Below are 6000 nucleotides of genomic sequence, written 5' to 3'. Positions count from 1 at the left end.
CTCTATTCATTAAATGTGAAAATGTGGTAACAGGTAGCAAATGAACAATGAAAACACAATTTATGGAACAATAAGTTGCTGTTTTTTTGATGAATTATAACACATGGGCAGAATTGTCAACACTGAAATCCTAAATAAACTAAACATCTCAAACAAAAAAACATTTTTTTTCTTACAGGAGCTACTGGCAAAATGGGACAACTTCTATTTTGATATTAAAAAAATAATGACAAATTAAAGAACAGAAGTAAAGTCAGCATTTTAATGTCTTCAGATAAGGACACAATAAAAATCCAATGTCACAATTAAAATATTTATGTGAAATGTAATGTTACTTCTAATTTTTTACCTTTATAGTTATGAAGTATTGATTTTGGGTTATTTTATGTATTCCTTGAAGATATATCTTTTGCGGAATTGTCCAAATTTAGCAACACTTACCCTAACTGTCCCTGTATTAGTTTGTGCACATCATATAATTAATAATCTTTACTTATTAGAACAGTGTGTGATTTCTCAACTCTCATATTGACTCATTTTTCAACTAGCCTCTGTGCTACAGCCTTATAATGAAATTCCTGAAATTAAGTTATGGCTCCCCATTGCCACCCTGAAGACAAAAATCTAATGAATTAAAATTATATTTGTTATTAAATATATATATTTAATTCAAACCTGTGATATAAAAGGCTAAAATATATCAAACGTAATTATGAAGTTTGATATAATTACACACAAGGAGAAGACTGAAACATGGCGCCCTCTAGTGGCGTCATCTTTGAACTGCATCCTGCAGTGTGACTTCCAAATGTCAATCAGAGCTTCTTCCCGCCCCTGGGCCTCATCTTAAGCAATCATTGCTCAGAATTTGACTCCAGCGTCCGAAGGTAATTTGAGCCTTTATTCCTCATTCTTGTCTGTCAGGTATCACTACTCGCCACAAACTACACAAATTCAACAATTACGTTTTGGTTGAGTCTCGAAACGTGAATTTTCAGGTAGTTTTCACCCTTTTCATCAAAAATTTATACTTGTTCGCGTCAGTTGGTTGTTTAAAAAATGCCTGACGAACCAAACTGAGGAGACGTTTTCCCCCACGTATCTGCCTCGGGTAACTAGTCTGCAGCAGAGTCAGTGCCAGACTCCAAAAGATGATAATTAGCCTCATAAATGTCACAAAAACCGGCTTTCTGTGGATAAAGTCCGCAGTCTACCAACTTCAAAAATAAGGTATCGACACTAAGTGGCGGGAACGTGTTTTAAGTTGTGTTTTTGACGTGTTTGCTTCAAGTTTAGGAGTAAGTAACGTGAAGTAACTTTTGAACTGGTACTAGCTAGCTTACAGTTCCTGACCGTTGACGTTACTCAGAGACTAACGAAATTCAGACGTTGGTAAAATTGAGTAAAATTTAAAAGCTGCGGAGTGTTTTAGGCAGCTTTTCTGGTGTCTGGGTGGTTTGTTGTGGTCGTGTGTGTCATGGTGACACAGGGGTGGGTCTTTACTCTCTTTAGTTTTGCGGTTTTCAAGGCAACCGACCCCCTATTGTTGAATCTGCGTGTCTACAGTTTAAGCCAACCTGTCTGTTTGTCCACGATGTGAAGGTTTGCACATCTAATATGAGGTAAGTTTAAATGCACTGCAACTCTTACTAGAGTTAATTTACCTTCACAGTATGGTTATTTAGATTTATTTGTGTGGTTTTTCTTCAAATGGTATTGTTATTTTGACCCTCAGCCCACCAACCTGACTTTTAGAACTTGGTTCAACAGTTGGTAGTGTTTCTTTTTTTGTTTGTTTGTTTTTTGCAAAGCTGTAGAAGTGTTTTTATACTTCTTGCTTGTGGGAAATCATTCTTAAAAGTGCACTGATGCTGTAGCTTCTCCTCTAATCCATGCATTGCCTGAAACTATATTAGAAAGACTCTGTGGGCTCATTGTAAGGGTTTCCTCACATAGCTCTCAGGCAGAGAAAATATGTTTTCACAAGGTCCGTGCAGGAAACAGGATTTTTTTTTTTGTAAGACACACATCAGCTCAGAAAATCTCCTCCAACTGATTTTTACAATACAGTCTGATGAATATTTAAATAGCAAAATGGGATACAGTTTTCTGTATGCGACCAAATTCAACTGTATTTTGTGAATAAATAAGGCAGGTCTGTCATGTGTATTATATTAAAAATTTTTTGTATACCAGCGTCGGTTTTATACGCGAGTTTGGCTTAGAGCTGAAGAATTTATTATTTTAAAAATTGAAATTATGCTTTGAAAGAGTGCAGTTTGCAATTTGATGAGGCTGCAATTTATTATAGGGGTCATTTCATCTCAAATTATCAAATTTTTTTGCTGAAAAAATTCTGCTTGACGCACCTCGGATATGCCTGGATTTTTTTTAGCATAAAGTATGGATATTTAAAAGTATATTTGTGAAATTTTAGCTTGATATATCAAATACTTTAGCGATAAAAACCCACTTTCAGCAGTTTATTTGCCCAGATTTTACTACAAAAATTAAATATTGCTTAACAGTCTAATCCAAATAGAGTTTCAAAATATAACTAAGAAAATCTATGTTTTTTATTGTTCTGTTCTATTTGGATTAGACTACCTAGCAGTATTTTATTTTTGTGGTGCAGCTTGTTATACCTGCTCAGTCAGTTATAACAGTTTAACAGAAAAGACATTCTTGTAATTTTTGTGACTCAGCATTTCATCTTAAAAAATATTTTATATGTTTTGTTTTGTGTTATTGTGGCATGAAGCTACATATGATTAATAAAATATCACTGCTTGACATCTGTGTTATTTTTTTTGTTGTTGTTTGTGAGCTCAAAGATGGGACTTTCTAATGACCGCTCTTATTTTTTTTCTCAAATTTTCAACTCCTCTATAGTCAGAGATTATTTGATCTGCTTGTCCAATATAGTAGATTCTGAATGAATGATATGATGAAAAATAACAGTGAAAATTTGAGTCTTTTGTCTGTAATAGTTCCTGAGATATTGTCATTCAGAAAAATGGGTCAATGAGTATATAATATATCAATCTATAATTTAACAGATACCATTTTAATTGTCTATATTTTGTGATAAAAAATGGTTCGTACGTCGAAGATGGTTCATCAGAAGGCTGCTGATGATTTGAGATGGAATAACTCACAGACATTAAGAAGCGTTTCTGCCCCAGGGCTTTAGCTGGTGTGTTAATATTGTGGAATTTCTTGCTGTCATCTTTGTGTGACAGTCACGCTTTTGATATTATCTCCTGTAGGCAAGCTCCTACAAAGCTCCTCACATGATGCATGTTGAATTAAGCTTGACTTTTAAAATTTATGTTGGAAATGAAAAAGCTCAACTACATATTTTCCCAAAATCGTTCAGCCATAGTTTTGGTGCTATATTGTGTAAGTAGCAATAGGAATGGACTGATCGGTCAGTTTGTTATTAAGCAGTATTTTGAATGCTCATAGAGCTTTATTTAGTCAGAGTCTTTGCCAGCTCCATCTGCACCATGCATCCGGTGTCTTCGGCTCTCCTTGTGCCTCCTAAGGAGATTAGCTGTCATATCTTAGTCACTCGGCCATCCTAAACAGATCACTGTAGCTCTCTGGGGCGGCTCCAGCTACACTTCTGTTCACCGAGCTCAACATTCAGCTGCTATCATCCTGTGAACATTCATGCGGTGTCCCTATTGACTGGGCTCGCCAGGTTTGTGACAGCTTTGACTCGGAAAGTAGAACCTGGCAGAAATTCCTCCTTCCTCCCGTTTCTCCTGTCTCATTCTCCTTCCTCTTGTTGGTTTTCCACCCTTTCCACCTGTCCGTCCTGGACTCGGTCTCAGCTTCCCTGACAGTCGGATGATTAGACTCCTGCTGTCTGCTTCATGTTCTGCATGTTTGCTGATCATCGTTGTCTGTTTGCAATTGGTGAAGCCCCCTCTAAGGGATTTACAGCAGCTTAATTCCCCCCATCTGGTAGCTGAGATAAATCCTTAGTTCTTTGGGGAATGAACGTGGAGTTCGAGCGGAGCAACAGGTGAGTTGTTCCTTTGCTTTATTGTTACTGTAGAGACGCTCAGACTTTCAGCTTTACAAGATTTAGTAACGGCTTCACGAGGGGTTTGTTGCTGCTCCTTTGGGGTTGTTCTTCATAGAGCTATTGTTGGCCCAATATACTGTGATATAGAAACAATATAGAGCTGAAAATCCAATTGTAAAAGGTAACAGGGCTGGTTAGAGGCAGCTAAGAACCATTGCTAGTAGAGGTATGAATATCAAAATGCAGAAATACACAACTAAAAGCGCTGTGCTCAACATTTTAACAAATTATACCAAAGCATTTTCAATATTATGAATAAGGTTTCTTGTTTTTAGAGGGACTGATGTGCTATTTTTAATAACATTATTGAGACATTGTAGCGTGTTACTGTAGGAATTGCACAGCTGTCAGTGGTTAAATTAACAGTGAATATGTTCCATTGGTGTGCTTCACTGTCAGGATCAGCCTTACATTGTAAAGGCACACTGGAGAATTTGAATACAACAGAGTTGTCGTTTTAAACAGCTACACTTTTCCTACTATTACAGTCAAAAAAGCCTGATTTTGTAAAAACTTAGTGTTGATCTGAGCATACAATACCACAAATATCATGATTATCATTATAGCCGTCTATGCCTCAGACATGTCTTTAGGAATTACTTTGAAAGAAAATATCCTAACGCTTGCAAAGTATTGATTAAAATCAGCAAAGTAATTACTTCTTACAAATTCTGGTCTATTGATTGCCAGGTTTTTGGTACTTGTTCAGATTTTAAGTAGCACCAGACAGTATGCATCCCTGTTTATTAGATAAATGTCCTGTGCAAAGCTGCCTCTTTCAGTTCTACTATCCTCACTGGCTGCAAGAGATTTGCATCCAGAATTGTTAATATTTAGTGAAATCTATTCTTGCCTGTCTGTGCAGCTTTTTCTTTGCCACTGGCTGAAATATAAATCTAAAGCAGAATATTTCTTCCTCCAGGCTGAACAGCTGGCTGTGTGTGTTTTTTTCGTCTAAGGCTCTTTCTTTCTCTTCTCAAACACAACTTGTCAGAGAGATCATTTTATCTACATCCAGATGTTGCTGTCTGTACTTCAGCTGTCTTTCCTGATAAGATAACTTCCATGCAGACTCTGTTTATACAAACTACCTGCAGCTACTTTACAGTCTCATGGAGGTTTTGCTTTCTGTTTCTGCCCCGTATATGTGCAGTTTTATCTGAAAGTTTTTCTTGCTGTCACAGATCTTGTCTTGACTGCCACAGTTCCTTTTCCTGATAACATTTCAAACATTGGAAATTGGATGATATAAGCGCTTTCATGGCTTTTCTTTCTGCGTTCTAATGCTTTGTCGGCATCAGTTAGATTCATTTTCAGATTCTGAGCCGTTTACTTAAAGAGTCTATGAGTCAGTGAAGTTTTAGAACCTTTCAGCAGACTGTTCCTAATGACAATTATTAATGAGTCTTTTTAGGCTTTAAAAATGAATAAAGTTCTGTATTATTAGTAGTAGCCCAAGCTTTTGCACGTACCACAAATACTGTGTGATGTTTTTTTTGATTAGGTTCATGAAATTTTAGGTTAAAAGTATATCGGTATTGAAAACATTAAGAACAGAAATGTTGTTCTTTATTTCTTCAGATATCTGTTTGCTGCAAGACTTGTATTTATCTCTGTTTACTCCAAAAATCAACAAAATATGTACTTTTGTTGATGTTTATTCCGAAAATCTACAACAATCAACAACAAATTGCATATTTAGTTGAGTAAACATCAACAAAATAAGTAATTTTGTTGATGTTTACTCCCTAAATCAACAAAATATGTAATTTGTCCAAATACTTGTATGCCGTTGTGCTGTTGGCCTGTTTAAACAATAACTGCATCATTTTTTGTTTTCTTCTCTCGTAATTCGCATGTAAAATCTTCTGCAGTTCAACTAGAATTTGTAGATATTTATTTTA

The 6000-nt window shown here is 35.9% G+C and overlaps 1 protein-coding gene across 7 annotated transcripts in view; it reads left to right on the top strand.

Annotated features, from left to right (window-relative positions):
* The first annotated feature begins 1076 nt into the window (after positions 1–1076).
* The window catches only part of akna (AT-hook transcription factor), a 31553-nt gene continuing 26629 nt past the window's right edge, over positions 1077–6000 (top strand). For 3 of the 7 annotated variants that reach the window (XM_055004122.1, XM_055004121.1, XM_055004117.1), the window contains exon 1: positions 1077–1230. The gene's annotated coding sequence lies outside the window, so the exon portion shown is untranslated. Of the gene's footprint in view, positions 1231–1267; positions 1623–3572; positions 3707–3787; positions 4034–6000 lie in introns of those variants that run through there. The other 4 variants (XM_055004124.1, XM_055004118.1, XM_055004120.1 and 1 more) reach the window with 4 other exon arrangements.

The sequence above is a fragment of the Amphiprion ocellaris genome, chromosome 17, assembly GCF_022539595.1.
Source record: "Amphiprion ocellaris isolate individual 3 ecotype Okinawa chromosome 17, ASM2253959v1, whole genome shotgun sequence".
NCBI lineage: Eukaryota > Metazoa > Chordata > Actinopteri > Pomacentridae > Amphiprion > Amphiprion ocellaris.
Note: the sequence above shows the minus strand (reverse complement) of the source record. Positions and strands in the feature narration are given on the sequence as shown.